Genomic DNA, 17,818 nt, shown 5'->3' with positions numbered 1-17,818 from the left:
AATCTCTCAAAACTCACACCATGCTTTTAGTGAGAGTAGTGGGAACTGGTGTGTAAAGAGGTCCATCTGCCAAGCACTCTGACCAGACTGTAACCACGAAGTAAGAAACCCGGGCAGTTCTCCAAGAATCTCAAAAACTTGCTTAGAATTCCAAGCTGCACTGCCTCACGGATACAAAACAAATCTGTTTTTAACAGAAATATTTGATATGTGTGTGTATTTGTGCAGACATACCTTTAGTTGTCTATCCCACTTCCAACACTACAGAAGTTATTTTAAAGTCTAAATCTGTAACTGATAGGTTTGGGGGGGGTGTTTTCCAGCAACTCTAAAATCTGCCTCGGGACAGACTTACCTCCCGATCTTTCGGCACTTACGCTACAAGTTACAAGTGTTGGAACATGTGTGATGTTACCATTTTGTGCAGATTTAGATATTTTAGCTGATCTAAAGTCATAAAATACACAAAATGTATACATTTATGAAGATTTCCCTAAAGCAAACCTCCCCTCCACCTCCATTTCAGTCCAAAGAATTTGCTCCATTTCAGCCACACACAAATGTTGTTTTTATGTGTTTCTTCCATGCAGCTTCTATGTTTGAAAGTATTTGCAAACATTCTATTCAAAACTAATACAAAAGGGATGTCGAATTCAGCCATATTACAGACGGAGGAGAAAAAAGTTCAGTAAATCGCTTTCCAAAATCGAATGTGTGGTTCCTGCACAATTACTGAGAAGTGGCTACAGTCAAAGGGTGTATACATACACAGGTGTAAAGCTCACGGCCTTAATGATTACGTAAGAGTAACTCCATCGAAATCAGTGTTCTGTACCAATGGAGAATGGCTGTAAAGCACAGCCAATCCTTAGTACAACACTGTAAATCAACTACACTTTAATTAAAAACTAAAAGAAGAAAGAGAGAAAGTAAAGCACTATGAACCAGTCCCCACAGACCCTCCTTGAAGCAGTAATTTTGAATGTTCCGCCCACCAAACATTTAATGAACAAGATGCAACCGTTAATGTAAGTTTTACCTTTTTCCTCAGTTTTCCTTCACTCTGGGCCATTTAAATGAAAAGACCAAAAAAAAAACTAAACAAAACAGCAAAATAACTAAGCTGGAACCAGATCCTTAGCACCACAACCATTCAGAACTCCCGTAACTTTCATGAGTATATTGGAAAGGGTTTGTAGCTGTGATCTCAGCACATATCAACTCATATAGAAAAATAAGCCAGCCACACACAAAGCACACCCTGTGAGAGCCACTGGTAAGAAGGAGAGAGTGAATTTCCAAGTCATAGAGCTTTGCATTCACCACGGTTCCTCGACTCGGCCAGCAGGTGGCAGTATTGACTGGCTGCCAGAACAGCCTGACCCTGGCGGGAACCTCATTGTTTCAAGAGTAATTCCCAAGAAATACAAATGAGTTAATCTTATCTGTGTTTTGAAACTTTCAAAGATATTATTCCATTCTATCAGAGACTACTGTGAACTCCCTTTGTAAAGCCCGCTGATCCCTCTATTTCTCTTGGCTCAGCGCAGAGCATTCAAGAGACGGGGGGTGTCTTTCATGTCCAGGTCGGGAACGATGGGATCCACGTTATCTGTTTCACAGGGAGACAAGCCCCACTGTTTACCTTTGCCCAGGACAGAGCTTTGGAACGACGTGGGAATTTTCCTATCAACATACACAGCAACATCTGCATGGGACAAAAACAAGCTTAAACCGGGAGTCACAAACCTTACAATGGTGCAGCCTGCGATTAGTTTAGACACCATTATCAAGTCCAGATCCGCTGACAAACTTCTCTTTCACTGCGTTTTTATTTGATATCACTTATCTGTGTGTGTGTGTGTGTGTGTGTGTGTGTGTGTGTGTGTGTGTGTTTAATTTGGTCACTAAGTGGAGCAATCTCTGACACGGGGACTTGGAATCAACAAGCTAGAAAGAAACTGGCCAAAGACATTTATCAACGTAAGTGCTGCTGGATCGTCTGAATAAAACTTCCCTCTTAGTAGCAAAGGTTTCAGGCTGGCTCCCACACTCCTCTGCTAGGCTCTGCGGGGAGGCTGGAGGGGTATTTATGGCTGTCAGGGGAGCAGCAGCGGGGCAAACTCTTCTCAAAGGGCCCGAGAGAGAATGCGCTGGCGCTGAGCACCACAAGGCAGCCCGAGGGTGGTATGTGGGTACTTGGACAACCATCTGAAGGTGTGTGAGCCAACCTTAACTCAGGCCGGGTCGGGCCCAGAGGCCGGGGTTTGTCCAGACGTTTCTAGAGAATAAACTCTGTTGTGGGTTTTTCCAGTCGAGCCCGTAAAGAATCTCAGAAAGATAAGACTTCAGCCTTGTATTCCTGCTAAGCTTTTTTCTATTTAATTTTTTTTTCCAGTTTAAAGCTATACAGTAGAATTTTACAGTAATCTTTTACATTTTTAAATATATACTGGATTCTTATCACAAAGAAAGAAAAATCCTGGACCTGAGATCAGAAAATGTGGTTCAAAAGACACTCATGACGCTGTCCAGTGGGTTAGGTTTGGTGAGGGGACCACAGCTGGGGAGGGGCTGGGAGCTGGCACGGAAAAAAAGGGCCACAGATCAACATGCAAATCACAGCACGTGCTTTTCATTAAGGCCTTGTTCAGAAAGCCTTTACACACTCCACATTGATGAGTTTTCATTTAAATTCAAAATGGATGCTTTTGAAAGTATTAGCACGGCAGGCTTTTAAAGAAAAGATCCCCTTCTGGTGAACTGCGGGCGTCGCAGGGAGATCCTGCGGCCTGGTGTCGGTGTCCCTGGTGATCTGAGGATTAATGAACTAATCTGTAGAACTAACTTAGACTGAAATGTGAGTTCGGGGCTCACAATTTCTTTTTCTTTCCTTTCACCAGATCATAGGATATTTTGCAAAGTAGATTAGCTAGTAGGAAAGGAATGGCATACAATAACAGACTCAATAATTATTTTATCTCTGACCTTGCAGAATAGTGGGAAACATTCTCAGAATTGCTCTTTAGAAAGGGAAAGAAACTTGAGTAGGTGTGCCTGTGTGCTGGGCCCTGGCTGGGAACGGGAGGAACCTTCAACGGCCCACACAACCTCCTGTTTTGCAGACAGTAAACTGCGGCCCAGAGCACTGGTGTGACACAGCCAAGGTCACACAGCTGGGGACCGCTGGGCCTGGGGGTAGTCCCCGTAAGGAAAACTGGACACTTCCAGGGGTAGCTCGAAAAGCAAGTTATCTTTCTTTCAATGAATGGGTCTTAGACTCACAAGATAAGTATGAAACACAAGCTAATTTGTTTTGGGTTTCTTGGTTGTTTTTTGTTTTGAAGGAGAAAAAGAAGCTTTTACTGCTTTGCCAGGCAAAGGGGGCCACACCAGGCTAATGCCTTAAAGGCTGTGCCCCGAGACACAAGCTAATTCGAATGCCTCCTGGCATTGTCCCGAGAGCCATTAACAACAGGAATTGAGGGTACGACTCTCAGCCTTCCAGGCTGGTTCTGGTGCAAAGTGAAGAGAGTTTGGGGGCAGGTAGTTTGCTCAGCCAGCCTGTAGGTGCCCAGGAACCCGAATCCTGCCTCCTCCGGGTGGGAACCAATTGCGCCGTGCTGGAGGCTCAGACCGGCGGCCGCCTCAGACCACGGCGCACAGAGGGTCACGGGCCTCCCTGGGGGAAGGAAGGAAGCATCCCAAGCTCCCAGGCGTCCTTGAGCCGGGCTCTCCGCTCGTAAGGGAACAAAGACCTCTCACCGTTACAGAGGAACACCCGCCTGCTTCACTATAATCAAGTCCCATCAGCAGGTGTGGTTTCAGGTGTAAGCCTCTACTTTACGGGCCCTCTGTGACCCACAGAAGGAACTTTTATCACAAAGGGGTGTTGGCTCTGGGGTTCCAGGCTGCCTGTGGGCTCCTATCAAGACGATCTACATGCGGGAGTCCAAAGAAGGGAAGTTTCTTCCTTCCTTTCTTTTTTTTTTTTGTCTTTTGTCCTTTTAGGGCCGCACCCGCAGCATATGGAGGTTCCCAGGCGAGGGGTCACATTGGAGCTGTAGCTGCCGGCCTACACCACAGCCACAGCCACGCCAGATCTGAGCCGCATCTGCGACCTACACCACAGCTCACGGCAACGCTGGATCCTTAACCCACTGAGCGAGACCAGGGATCGAACCCAAAACCTCATGGTTCCTAGTCGGATTCATTTCCGCTGCACCACGACAGGAACTCCCCAGACAAGGGCAGTTTCTGTTCTGAGTCAAATCACTTTCCAACCCACAACCTCATCCCACTCAGCCGCTCCAGACCTCTGCCCACCTGGTCCCGAAATAAACAGGAGGATTCTTTTTTTCATACTTTTTTTTTTTTTTTTTTTTTTTTTGGTCTTTTTGCCTTTTCTAGGGCGGCTCCCTCAGCATATGGAGGTTCCCAGGCTAGGGGTCGAATCGGAGCTGTAGCCACCAGCCTACACCAGAGCCACAGCAACGCCAGATCCGAGCAGCGTCTGCAACCTACACCACAGCTGACGGCAACGCCAACGCCGGATCCTTAACCCACTAAGGGAGGCCAGGGATCGAACCTGCAACCTCATGGTTCCTAGTCAGATTCGTTAACCACTGAGACACAATGGGAACTCCTCATTCTACCTTATTTTCTGAGACTTCTTCCAGTGTGAAGGCAGACAAAGGCCGACATGACGCCAAGTGCAATGTGCGGACTGATCCATCGTTGGCTCGGAAGAGCCACCCCCACCGTGCAGGCCCAGAGGGAGGGCCTCTTCCCTCCACAGAGGGAACCTCTGCAGGCCCCACCCGTGTGCCCGGCTCTCCCCTCTTCTCTGAAACATTCTTTCCAAGCGCGGGGCCCGGAGGGGCTGTCACCACGGAGATGGCGGTGCCCCGACATTGGCTCGCTTTTCAAAGGCCATCCCAGGACTGCTCTCAGCTGTGGGCGGCCTGGGAGAGCTTTCTCTCCTGCACTTGGAGGTCTTACAGAAGTGAGCCCACGTCTCCTGGGCCTGCCCCTGGCCCTGAGATGGGGCCCGACAGAGGCAGGAGAGGCGGAGACGGGAGGTGGGCGAGCGGCAGGGCCAGCGCGACCCAGCGCCTCACCGGATAGGATGGTAAGAGCAAAAGGCGCCCTGCCCACAACAGGCAGGGAGGAAGGTGCCCGGGAAGGCGTCCACGGTCCCGAAGCTTTAAAAGAAGCCTAGGAAGCGCTGTGGCCCAAGTGCAGGTGACACACCATGGCTGTGGGCTGGGCACCACCTGCCCACACTCTGCTTTGTCTGCACACATTGGTTGATTTTTCAGTGAATCCGTTGCCAGCATTTACAGACCAGCCTTTGCTGGGTAACCTTGGATTCTGGTGTCTGAGCGACAATGTGTGGAGGACACGGTACGGGCCTGCCCTCTTCCCAGCGTTCCCTGGCTCAGGTCCTGGGCCCCCAGACCAAGCAGGCCCAGTCCGTCACCCAAGCGTCCCTGTAAGACTTGGCCACCACGCCCACAGCACCTAAGGCAGGAGAACAGAAGCCTTGCAGTCATCGGCCCTGGACAGCTTGTTCCCATTAATAGTCTAATGCAAATAGCAGTCTCTCAAATGCAAGGTTACACTTCTCAACTAACTGTTAGGCTCCCCAAGCTTTTCCTTTTAAGCTGAATGTAACACTGGCCGATATTTAGGACTATTCTTATTGGACATGTTTATATCACACATATACTCTACCGGCTGTTATGGGGAATAATGTCATATCCACCGCTTTCTTTTCTTTTTTTTTCTTTTTTTTTTTTTTTTTGCTGCTTAGGGCCACACACAGGGCATATGGAAGTTCCCAGGCTAGGAGTGGAATCGGAGCGCAGCCACTGGCCTACACCACAGCCACAACAACGCAGGACCTGAGCCGCATCTTCGACCTACACTGCAGCTTGCAGCAATGCCAGATCCTGAACCCACTGAGTGAGCCCAGGAATCGAACTTGCATCCTCGTGGATACTAGTCAGATTCATTTCTGCTGAGCCACCATGGGAACTCCCCATCTACCAATTTTTGCCAAACAGTTCCAAGTGTTCTATCAAATCCTAGACCAAATTTCCCCCAAATTGAAATTGCCTGTGATCCTTATCTGCTGTCTGCTTTAGATTACGAGGGGGCAAAGCCACACAGGAGCACAGAACTTGATTAAAACAGAGGAGCTCTCCTGGACCTCAGGAGCGCATCTGCCATCACAACTCCGTTTACAGAGTAAGCCTCTCTCTATTAAATTCGCAGGGGTGGCGCACAGGGCAGAAACAACTGTTTTTCAGCCAAAGACCCAAGGGTTCTATTTAAGGGCTGGGGTACTGGGAAAACAGTGGGTTATTTGAGATTCCCGCCACCTGTGTGGTCTGTCTACTCCCAGGAAGAGGCAGACTAGAGGTGGCTTAGCGTAGAAACAGCATGTAACCGCCACTGACGTATATAACCTGCTGATCAGCGGCAGGATATTGGGCCTTTTTCTTTTCCCTCCTTGGGGGACTCTTCTGTCTTCATTTTCTGTTTGTTCTGTCTGTGTGTCTTTTTCTCCAGTTTAGGAGGTCTGCAAGCATCCTTGTCAGTAGGAACTGAACCACCTAGCCGTTTGATCTGCTAGCTGTGACTTTGATTTCGACTTGGTCTCATTTTGGTTCTAAAGCCCTTTTCAAAATGTTGTTATCAGATTTGCAGCCCGTAGTTCCCATTCTGATTTCTCTTTTTCAAATTAGGTCTCCAATTTCAGGCTCAACTCCACTGACAAAATAAGATGAAAGCACTGCTGTTACATCAGCATTATTAACTCCCAAACGTTGGCCAAAAGAGTATTCTAATGTGTCCTGAAAGTCTCCCATAGTTCCATCTTGCTCCGGTTTTGTTGTTGCTGCTGTTAATGACATATAATTGACACATCTCCTTATATTGGTTTCAGGTCTACAACATACTGATTCAATATCTGTATACACGGCAAAATGACCACCAAAATAAGCCTCATTAACATCCACCATAGTACATAGTTACAAAAACTTTGCGATGAAAACTTTTAAGATCTGCTCTCTTAGCAGTTTTCACATACACAGCCAGCGTGTTAGTAGCTACGGTCAGTGTCAGGAACCGGTTTGTCGCGTGGCCGTGACTGTGCAGATCTGTGCCTTTCGACCCTCTTCCCGCGTTTTGCTCACCCTCAACCCCCGTCTCTGGCAACCACCCACCTGCTCTCTGTACCTGTAAACTTCGTTTGGGGCTTGGGGGTGGGGTGTTTCTTTTAGATTTCACACATAAATGAGATCAGAGTATTTGGGTTTTTGCTGCCTGACTTATTTCACTGCACATGATGCCCTCGAAGTCCACCCATGTTGCTGCAAATGCCAAGGTTTCAGCCCTTGTTGAGGCTGAGTGATACTCCTTTGTGCGTGTGTGTGGATGCAGAGAGAGACAGAGACAGAGATCAGATGGAGAGACAGATGGAGTACTTTCCTCACGCATCATCCGTGAACACTTAGCTCATTCCCATGTTTTGGCTGCTGTAAATAATGCTGCAAGGAACACAAGAGTGCAGGTAGCTTTTTGAGTTACTATTTTCATTTTCTTCAGACATATACCCAGGAGTAGAATTCCTGAATCACACAGTAGTTCTGTCTTTAATGTTTTGAGGGACTCCAAAATGTGCTCCACAGTCGATGCACCAAGCTGCGTTCCCTTCCCTCCGCAGTCTCGCCAGCACGAGGTCTCCCCGCGTTTCTGACGATGGCCATTTGGGCCGCTCTGACGTAACCAGGGCTGGGGTTCTGTCTCCCTGGGGCTCGCGCTGCATCCCTGATGCTCCTGATGTTGAGCACCTTGCCCTGTGCCTCTCTGCCATCCACACGTCTGCTCTGCAAAATGTCTACTCAGATCCACTGTCCATTCCTACAGGATTGCTTGGGTTTTGTTGTTGTTGGGTTTTATCTTTAGCTGTTTGTATGAATTCTTTATATATTTTGGAATATTAATGCCTTATCAGATATATGATTTGCAAATATTTTCTCCCATTCTCTAGGCTCCCTTGTCATATTGTTGATAATTTCCTTTGCTACGCAGGAGCTTTTTAGATTGATGTAGTCCCCCTTAGTTATTTTTTTTGTTTTTGTGTCTTTTTAGGGCCTCACCCATGACATACGGAGGTTCCCAGGCTAGGGGTAGAATCGGAGCTACAGCTGCCAGCCTACACCACAGCCACAGCAACGTGGGATCTGAGCCACATCTTCAACCTACACCACAGCTCATGGCAACACCAGATCCTTAACCCACTGAGCGAGGCCAGGGATCAAACCCACGTCCTCATGGATACTAGTCGGATTCATTACCACTGTGCCACCACGAGAACTCCTTATTTTTCCTTTTGTTGCCTCTGTTTTTGATATTAGATTTTAAAAAAATCATTGCTAAGATTAATAGCAAGGATCTTATTGTCTATGCTTTCTTCTAGGAGTTTCATGATTTCAGGTCCTAAATTCATGTCTTTACTCTGTTTTAAGCTAACTTCTGTGTTTGATGTGAGAGTGTGTGCCAGTTTAATCCCTTTGCATCTGGCTGTCCAGTTTTCCCAACTCCACTTATTGATAAGACTGTCCTTTCCCAACTGTATATTCTTGGTTCCTCTCTCATAAATTAATTGACCATACACACATGGGTGTATTTCCAGACTGTTTATTCTGTTCCATTGATCTAGTGTTTGTCATGGTTTTCTTTCCAATATCATACTATTTGAATTACTGTAGCTTTGTAATATAGTTTGAAACCAGGGAGCATGAGAACCTTAGCTCTATTCTTCTTTCTCAGGATTACCTTGGCCATTCAGGGTCTTTAGTGGCTCCACACACATTTTAAGATTGTTGTAGTTCTGTGCAAAATGCCACTGGAATTTTGATAGGAACTACACTGAATCTGTAAACTGCTTCGAGTAGTATGGGTATTTTAAAAATAGTAAGTCTCCCAATTCAAGAGCATAGGTGTCTTTCCATTTTTCTACATCTTCCTCAGTTCTTCCATTGGTGTTTTATAGTTTTCATTGCATAGGTCTTTCACCTCCTTGGCAAAATTTATTTGTAGGATTTTTATTCTTTTTTGATGCAATTATAAATAATATTATTTTTGCGATTTCTTTTTTTTGATAGTTTGTTACTAGTGCATAGAAATGCAATGGTTTTCTGTGTATTTATTTCATAGCCTACAACTCTACTGAATTTGTCTATTCTAACAATTTTTTGGTGGAGTCTTTAGGATTTTCATGTATAACATTATCTGCAAATAGCAATAATTTTATTTTTCTTTTCCAATTTGGATGACTATTTCTTTTTCTTACATAATTTCTGTGCATAGGACTTTGAACACCATGTTGAACAAAAGCAGTGAGAGTAGGCATCCTTGTCTTGTTTCTGATCTTAGCGGAAAATCTTATAGATTTTACCACTGAATATGGTGTTACCTGTAGACTTGTCATACATGGCCTTTATAGTGTTGAGATGCATTTCCCCCATACCCACGTTGCGAGGGTTTTTTTAATCATAAATGCATGTTGAATTTTGTCAAATGCTTTTCATGCATTATTGAGATGACCATGACTTTTATTCTTCATTTTGTTAACACAGTGTATCACACTGATTGATCTGCAGATGTAGAACCACCCTTGCATTCCCAGAATAAATCCCACTTGATCATGGTGAATGATCCTTTTAATGTATTGTTGAATTTGATGTGCTAATATTTTGTTGAGAATTGCTGCATCTGTGTTCATTAGGGAGACTGGCCTACAATTTTCTTGTGGAAACCCTGTCCAGCTTTGGTGTCCGGGTAATGCTGGCTTCATAACATGAATTTGGAAGCATTCTCCTCTCTTCTATGTTTTTAGAAGAGTTTGAGAAAGACTGGTATTAATTCTTCATTGAATGTTTGGTAGAATTTACCAGTGAAGCTTTCTGGTCTGGACTTTGCTTGTTGGGAGGCTTTTGATTACTGACTCAATCTCCTTACTAACAATTAGTCTGTTCATATTTTCTATTTTTTCACAATTAAGACTTTGTAGATTATATGTTTCTAGGAACTTATCCATTTCTTCTACTTTGTTTTATTTCTTGGCATATTATTGTTCATAGTAATCTCTCGTGATCCTTTGTATTTCTGTTGTATAAGCTGTAACACTGCTTCTTTCATTCTGATTTTACTTATTTGAATCCTCTTTTTTTCTTGGTAAGTCTATCCAAAGTTTTGTCAATTGTGTTTATCTTTTCAAAGAAACAGCTTAGTTTCATTTATCTTTTGTATTGTCTTTTTAGTCTCTGTTTCATTTAGTTCCACTCTGATCTTTATTATTTCCTTCCTTCAGCTAACTTTGGGCTTCATTTGTTTTTCTTTTCTAATTTCTTGAGGTATAAAATTATATTGCTTATTTGAGATTTTTCTTTTCCTTTTGTCTTTTTAGGGCTGCACCCACAGCATGTGGAAGTTCCCAGACTAGAGGTCTAATAGGAGCTGTAGTCACCAGCCTACACCCCAGCCACAGCAACATCAGACCCGAGCCACATCTGCAACCTATACCACAGCTCACAGCAAGGTCGAATTCTTAACCCACTGAACAAGGTCAAGGATCAAACCTGCATCCTCATAGATACTAGTTGGGCCACAACGGGACTCCTTTCTTGTTTCCTGATGTAGGCATTTATCACTATGAACTTCCCTCTTAGAACAGTTTTTGCTACATTCCCTAAGCTTTGATATGTTTTCGTTTGTCTCATGGTATTTTTTTTTTCTCTTTTGATATCTTCTTTGACCGATGGTTGTTCACCAGCATTTTTTTTTTTTTTTCTTTTTGGCCACATCTGAGGCAAGTGGAAGTTCCCAGGCCAGAGCTCAAACCTGGGCCTCAATAGCAACCCAAACTGCAGCAGTGAAAATGCCAGGTCCTTAACCCACTGAGCTACAGAGAAACTCCAGAAGCATCTTTTAAAACTCCATGTATTTTTAGTTTCATCTTCTTTTTGTTTGTATGATTGAATTATGGCCCAATCAATTTTTACCAAAAAAATTTGGATATGACTTTTAGGAACTATATATTTTTGTCATTTTCTTGACCTTTGAGTTTATAGAGAAAAGAAGGATCCTACAGGTCCTTTTCCAGGTCAGTCCAATCACCTTTCTAATTCAGCATTTGGCATCTGAGGTTCTGACCCACATGTGCACAAGCTGATAGAGGCAGTTAATCCTAGGCCATATCCCTCCAACGGAATTCTAAGTACTTTGGTAAATGTTTGCTGGTCTTGTTTGAGTTGACGGAAATTTTCCTTATAGTTCTTAACTCAGCTCAGGCCCAAATTTAAATTCTACAGTTGTCTGAATACCAGACTCAAGGGAGGGAGGGCTATCTAGAATCACCTGCACTTGGGGCATGAGGAGAGTCATTTGGAAAAATCAGGGCATCTGGACAAGGGGAGGGTGAGAGGCCAGTTGGCAGAGGCACAGGAGGAGGAGGGTCAAAGGATAAGACAGAAGAACAGCTAGTACTGAAAGGAGTTTAGTTCTCTTTAAGTTTGCTGAATGGCTCAGCAGCTTTGGTCAAAGAAGCTTTCAGTGAAGACTTTTGACTCAGAATTTTGTCTGGAGACCAATCAAAGAATGATGCCCGTTGAGCCTGAGAAATATAGTTTCCTTTCTTCTTCTCAAATAAATAATTGTGCTCAAATCAAATGTTCCCCAGAGTGGCCACTGAAGGCCCAAATCACCGTGGTGAAGTTACGCCATTTAGAAAGACGGGCGTAAGAGTTAGGGTGAGAACACAGCACATGAAAGAAGCAGGAGTTTTTCCAGGAGGGAGAGGATTCAAGACACTGCCCCTGTAGATGATCAACTGGTTTCCTGGGCTGCTTGCTGCAGGTTCAGGGTCAGGGCTCTATTTTTATACGGACAGGGGTCTGGCCATTGTCCACTGGTGTGTCAGTCAGAGCCCTCAACCCAGCAATTTCGCTCCTGGGAATTCGTCCTATGTGGATGAAACAGGCTGTGTACAAGATGACACGTGGCAACATCGTTTAGAGAGAAAAAGCAAAGTCTGAAAACGACCAAAATGTCTCTGCTCAGGACATAGGATACACAATGCAGGTGCACCCGTGCAACAGAAGCTTCCTGTCCCCAGGCCCCTCACCCCAGCTTTGCCATCACTCGCATGGCACCCGTTATAGGTCAGACTTCTCTAACGTGTATTTAAGGACCGAAGCAAAATTCAACGTTATTGATCATTGCGTTCTCTCAAAAAACATTTGTCAGCTGAAAGTGAAAAGCCAGGCACTCCGCTCCAGCCAGAGGCTAGGCAGCCACAAACCTCACCAAGAGAAAAGCACACTTCCATACAAGAAAGCGCTGTGGTTGAGGAACGAGTTTACTGCTGCAATGCATTTGGATGTCACAGCACATTTACAGAAGCACTGTGGCTGTTCGACTCGAACAAGCTTCTTGGGACATGATCTAAAAGAAGCAGTCGGCAGATTCCCCCTCCGAAGGCCCAGAGAGCATTTTAGGTTTCGAGGATCACACGGTATCCGTCGCCTGTTCCTCTTGTTTGTGTTTAACGTTTTAGAAATGTAAAACCTTCCTTATTCCTAGGGGTGTGGAAGAACCAGTCACAAGCTGGATTTGGGTTCAGAGACCCCTGTCTAAAGGCCAAAGTTCCCTGACCTCTTTCCTAAGAGAAGAGAGAATAGTGGGGAAATGCCTACGTCTGAATACCCGAGTATCACAGGAAGGGGACATCGCAGACTTCTGCAGGCCGAGAGACAGTGCAAGAAAGACTGGAGCGACTGAAGCTTTAGACTCAGAATCACCTGGAGGACTTGCCGAGCCCAGATCATGTGGCGCCCGCGTCCCAGTGATGCCGGTGTTTCTTCTGGGGGCGCGTTCTGAGCACTGCTGCTGCAGAGGTGGAGATGCCGAGTGAAAGCCTCTGGCCCCCTGTTTTGTGCAGTCGTCCCTTTGCTGCATCGCTAAGACTCTTCTCATGACTAAAGCAATGTTCGGGGGCATGAGTTCCTGTCTCAGCTGCCACCGTATCAGACCCCCTCAGATGCTGCACTGAGATACCAGAGTCATCTCCTCCAAGGACCAGGGGGCGGCGGCGGGGGTGGGGGATGTCAAGCCTGCAGCCTCTCCCAGGGGCAGCCCTGGAACAAGAGCACAGCAGGAAACTGAAAGTGTGGCCCCTTTGAACCAGGACCTCTGTGCTGCCCTCAGGCTGCTGGGAACCAGGGAGGACTTGCTGGCAGCCTGAGGGACCAGTTCAGCCAATCTTCCAGGGCCGGAGGCCCGAGACAATATGGGGTGTGAACCTTTTTTCCCCTCTTTTTCCATGCATTTATTTCATTCTATTCACTCCGCACAACTGTCATACAACTTACAAAAGGTTGCAAAGCCTGATCCATTTTCCAGGGCCGGGTCAGAGCTAAGTTGTGAAACAGGAAACCTGTGGGGGAGTTTCGGGAAGAGCTGCAAGTCTGGAAGGAGCCTGGCTGCGCGGCACGTGGGGCGTGGGAGTGCAGAGCCCACCGTCTCTGCAGCCACCGCAGTCCCTGCCACGAGGCCTCCTTAGTTCAATGTCCTCTGCTTCTGAGGACAGGGCCAGGAGGCTCTGAATGGGTCTGACAGGGATGCTTCTATCTGCCCGGCTAATTCATTTGGTGTCTGCAACAGAGTCGTCTCAAATAAACTTGATTTGTTCCCAAATGCACCACATGGAATCGATGTCCCATCTGGTCTCAGAATATTTACAGTGAAAACGGCCCCACCTTGGAGCCAGAACTGGAGGCTGGGCTTCCTGAGCAAACCCGTGGCATCTCCCTGGGCCTGTCAGCTCTTGCTCTCCCAGCCCTTGCATCCTGCCACACGTCACCTCTGACCTGACGCTGGCGTTGGCCACGCTGATGGCCCCCACCCCCTGGGCTGCAAAGCCGCCTTCCTCCCCAGGTCCTCCCATCCTTCTGCAGCTGCTTCAAGCCCCTCGGCCCATCCCACCTGGTGGCTGGTGCTGCCACGGGGAGGTGGTGGAGTGCAGTCCCAGGCCCCAGGGAGCACAGGGGACCTGCCCACCTGTCCACGTACCTCCTGGGTGTGGGCCTCACACAGCCTCATGTGCATGCCGGGCCCTCCTGGGAGAGACCATGATGGAAGATGATATAAAACAGCATGTACGTCTATATACGTACAACTGAGTCGCTTCGCTGTACAGCAGAAATCGGCACATTATAAATCAACTGTGATTTAAAAAAAAAATGTAAAAAGAAATGTATTCTGAACACACGCCAGAACAGCATTCAGCCGGGGGAGAGAAGGGAACGGGCTACCCCGTGATGAACCACGAGGATGGTCTGCGAGGGAAAACCAGGGACAGAAGGACAAACCCCACCTGATGTCAGTTAAATGGAGTATCTCAAGCTGCCAAACTTGCAAAAGCAGGAAGCAGACTGGTGGTTGCCTCGGGCTCAGGGTAGAGTCAGGTGGACAGCCGCTGTCCAGTGGTCTAGACCTTCCGTCATGAAAGACGGAAAAGCTCTGAGATCTGCTGTACAGCAACGTGCACAGCACGTTAACAGACTGTTCAGCACACGGAAACTGTGCTGCGGGTGTAAGAATAAGTTGTCATCTTGGCAAATATCCAAAGGGCTGGCTGTCGACAAACTGCTGCAAAGGCTGCAGGGAAGCAGGTGTTCTCACACGTGCTCATGGGAGTGCAAAACTCTACCATCTTTTTTTTTTTTTTCTCTTGGTGACACCCACAGTGTGTGGAAGTTCCGGGGCCAGGGATCAAACCCCCATCAGAGCAGTGACCCCAAGCTACAGCAGTGACGACGCCAGATCCTCAACCTGCTGAGCGGCCAGGGAGCCCAGAGCTGTACGATCTTTCTGGAGGTTTGGCATCCTCTGGCGACGTCACAGCTGTGTGTCCTCCACGTGTCCTCTGACCTGGCCATCGCAGTCCAGCGCTCGATCCCATGATGTACAGGCAAGGAAAGAAAAAGACACACACACAAAGCGATGCTCGGCCAGACTGTGTGCAACACCAGTAACTAGAGCATGATGGAGTACTGAGCAGCACTGAAGAAGAGCAAGGGACATCTCCGCTGCTGTGGACAGAACACTTGTGCCCCCCTCCACCAAAGTCACATGTTGGAAAGCTGACCCCCACTGTGATGGCATTTGGGGTGGAGCTTTGATCAGGTTTGATGACGTCGTGAGGGTGGGGCCCCCATGGTGGAAGCAGCGGGCCCAGAAGAAGAGGAAGAGTGCGGATCTAGAGGTGCAACGAAAGAGCTTCTTGGATTTTCCCCAAAAAGGACGGAGGCGGAGGAACAAGCGAGGGTACAGACGAAAGGAGGTTCGTCCCGGGTGGTAACTGCTGAAGGAGCGGCGGGCACGCGGGAGTTTAGGGCCCTGTCCGCCCATCTCTGCCCAGACGAGGAGGACCAGCTGGCCCACTCTTCCAAAGCAAGTCAACGCCCTGACGTCACAGGGGAGGGAAAACCGCTTTCTCCCCCCGCCCTCTTCAGTCCAGCGATCTGTGAACCCAACTTATCAGAGGCATGTGAATAAGAGGAAGATGTCTGTTCTTTACACAGATGGGGTCCTCAGAGGAGTCAAGTGAAAATCCCAGAGAGGCGCTCGGACCCCGAGGCTTGTAACCTGCTGTGCAGAGACGAGACAAAGGAGAAGGGTCTGGGCTTCGGGGCAGAGTATCTGGGGAGGTGAACACGGGACGATAAGAGTCCCCAGGAAAGCGTGTTTGCCGAGACTCAACTTGTGAGGTCCCTTCCCACTGCGAGGGCCACCTTCGCGAGGGAACGTGCGGCCCGCTCTTAGGCAGACACGGAGCTTCCTGGTGTCTGCTCTTTCTCAGTCATTTTCTTTTCTTTTTTTCTTTTTAGGGCCACATCCACGGCATATGGAGGCTCCCAGGCTAGCTGTTGAATCGGAGCCACAGCTGCTGGCCTACAGCACAGCCACAGCTACGCAGGGTCTGAGCCGCGTCTGCAACCTACACCATGGCTCATGGCAACGCTGGATCCTTAGCCCCCCGAGCGAGGCCAGGGATCGAACCCACATCCTCACAGATACTAGTCAGATTCATTTTCGTTGCATACAATGGGAACTCCTCTCAGTAGTCTTCAGTTCAAGTAATCCTTCCGCCTAAGTGGTGTATTTGGGGGGCAGGTGCTGTTCCGACCCCTCGAGGTCTTCCTCAAGGTAAGAGCCACCCGGCTGAACACCTGGCCTCCCCTCCAGCATCCTGGGCTGGGCTGGCAGCTCCATGACCCCCAGCAACCAGAGCCCTCCCACCTGGCTGCTCCGCTGTCCCCAAGACACCACTTCCTCATCTCGCACACTTGCTCCTCGACCTCTGGCTGTGACGGCCACGGTCTAGGCACAGGGCAAGCCAAGGACAGAGGCCGGGGTGCCTCCCGTGTCGAGAGTAACCAGCTAGAGGATTCTCTACCCCGGCCCCGAGTTCTCAGAACTCACCACCTACCTCAGCGGAGCCCAGAGGCCTGGTACATGGGGCTCCTCCTGCAAAGTGGGAGGTTTCTCACATTTCCACCTTATGGCTAGTATTTTCTGGTAGCAATAAAGTAAGATTTTGCACCTTTTCTTTCCAATCCTCTTTGCCAGTGCTCGAACAGAAACACACCCTGGTATTCAAATAAAGTGACTTCTGTATGGAAAATGGCAAGCCTTATGCCATAAAACTTCAAACCCCATCTAAAATTGGTAGAAGAATTCCTAAAGAGCCCTTACCTCACTAAAGAGGGAACGGGAATATTAAAATGAATTTTCAAAGCCCAAAGATACGTGGTCTTTTTATACAGATGTAAGATGTTTCAATGGTTCCATCTTGAGACAAATAAAACAGGCTTGATGTTTGTATGTATCCTCATGTGCGCTTTTTCCTGGACTCTCATCATCTTTAATTTTCTTGTTCCTGGAAAAGGCTTACTCAACCCTGAGGCCTTTTTCGTAATAAGACCTTTCCAAAGGTCTCTGGTTCAATGGCACTCAATAAATTTTTGAAAGTAGTAAAATTGAAAGCAACATTTTTTAAATGCCCCGGGCCAATATCCTGTCTCACAAATATCAGGATTAGCACTCAAGGTGGGGAACTCGGCTCCACGCACTGGGAGTAAGGACGCACTTTCTAAACAGGAGGTGACCAGATCACAAGGACACGCTGGTCCAGTTGTGATTCTCCGCCATCAGCACCCTGGTGACAGGGAGGCTGCGAGGAATCATAAAGCCAGAAACGAGACGCTCCCTGCCTCCCGGCCAAGGCGCGATGTCCAGCTGCTAGACGTTTTTATCTGAGCTTCAGGAGAGGAATAAAACATACGCTTACAAAGTGTTGCACCTATTTGTGGAAAAGATATCCTACTTTACATTTGAGAATAAAATCATTTTGTTTCCCTAAAAACCTGAACTTGTAAGGTTCGAGGTGTGACTAAGTCAAACCCGACTATGGGGGGATCCACTGGACCCCCCCCCCCCCAGTTTGTACAAAGATCATTTTCAAGTCAAAACATCTGGGCCCAATGAGACTCAGGGCAGGCCACCCCGAAATATACCACTTTGGTGTATATTGGTTCTGTTTAATTAAAGTTACTTTAGAAACACCCAGCGCACACCTTGTCTCCCTGAAAGCATGAACTAAACCTGCCTTGTCAAAGGCCCAGGAGGTAGAGTGACCTCCTTATCTCAGAGAGAGCGCGGAGAGCCAAGGCTGCCATGAGAC

General features: G+C 47.4%; 1 long non-coding RNA gene across 1 annotated transcript in view; it reads right to left on the bottom strand.

Moving 5' to 3' along the window:
* LOC110261650 (uncharacterized) overlaps window positions 1-17,818 on the bottom strand; it is a 55,511-nt gene that overhangs the window by 22,029 nt on the left and 15,664 nt on the right. The window lies entirely within an intron of this gene.

The sequence above is a fragment of the Sus scrofa genome, chromosome 7, assembly GCF_054392235.1.
Source record: "Sus scrofa isolate SSC_HxYL_T2T_F1_AM1 chromosome 7, Sscrofa_HxYL_maternal_Yorkshire_Landrace_v2.0, whole genome shotgun sequence".
Lineage (NCBI taxonomy): Eukaryota > Metazoa > Chordata > Mammalia > Artiodactyla > Suidae > Sus > Sus scrofa.
Note: the sequence above shows the minus strand (reverse complement) of the source record. Positions and strands in the feature narration are given on the sequence as shown.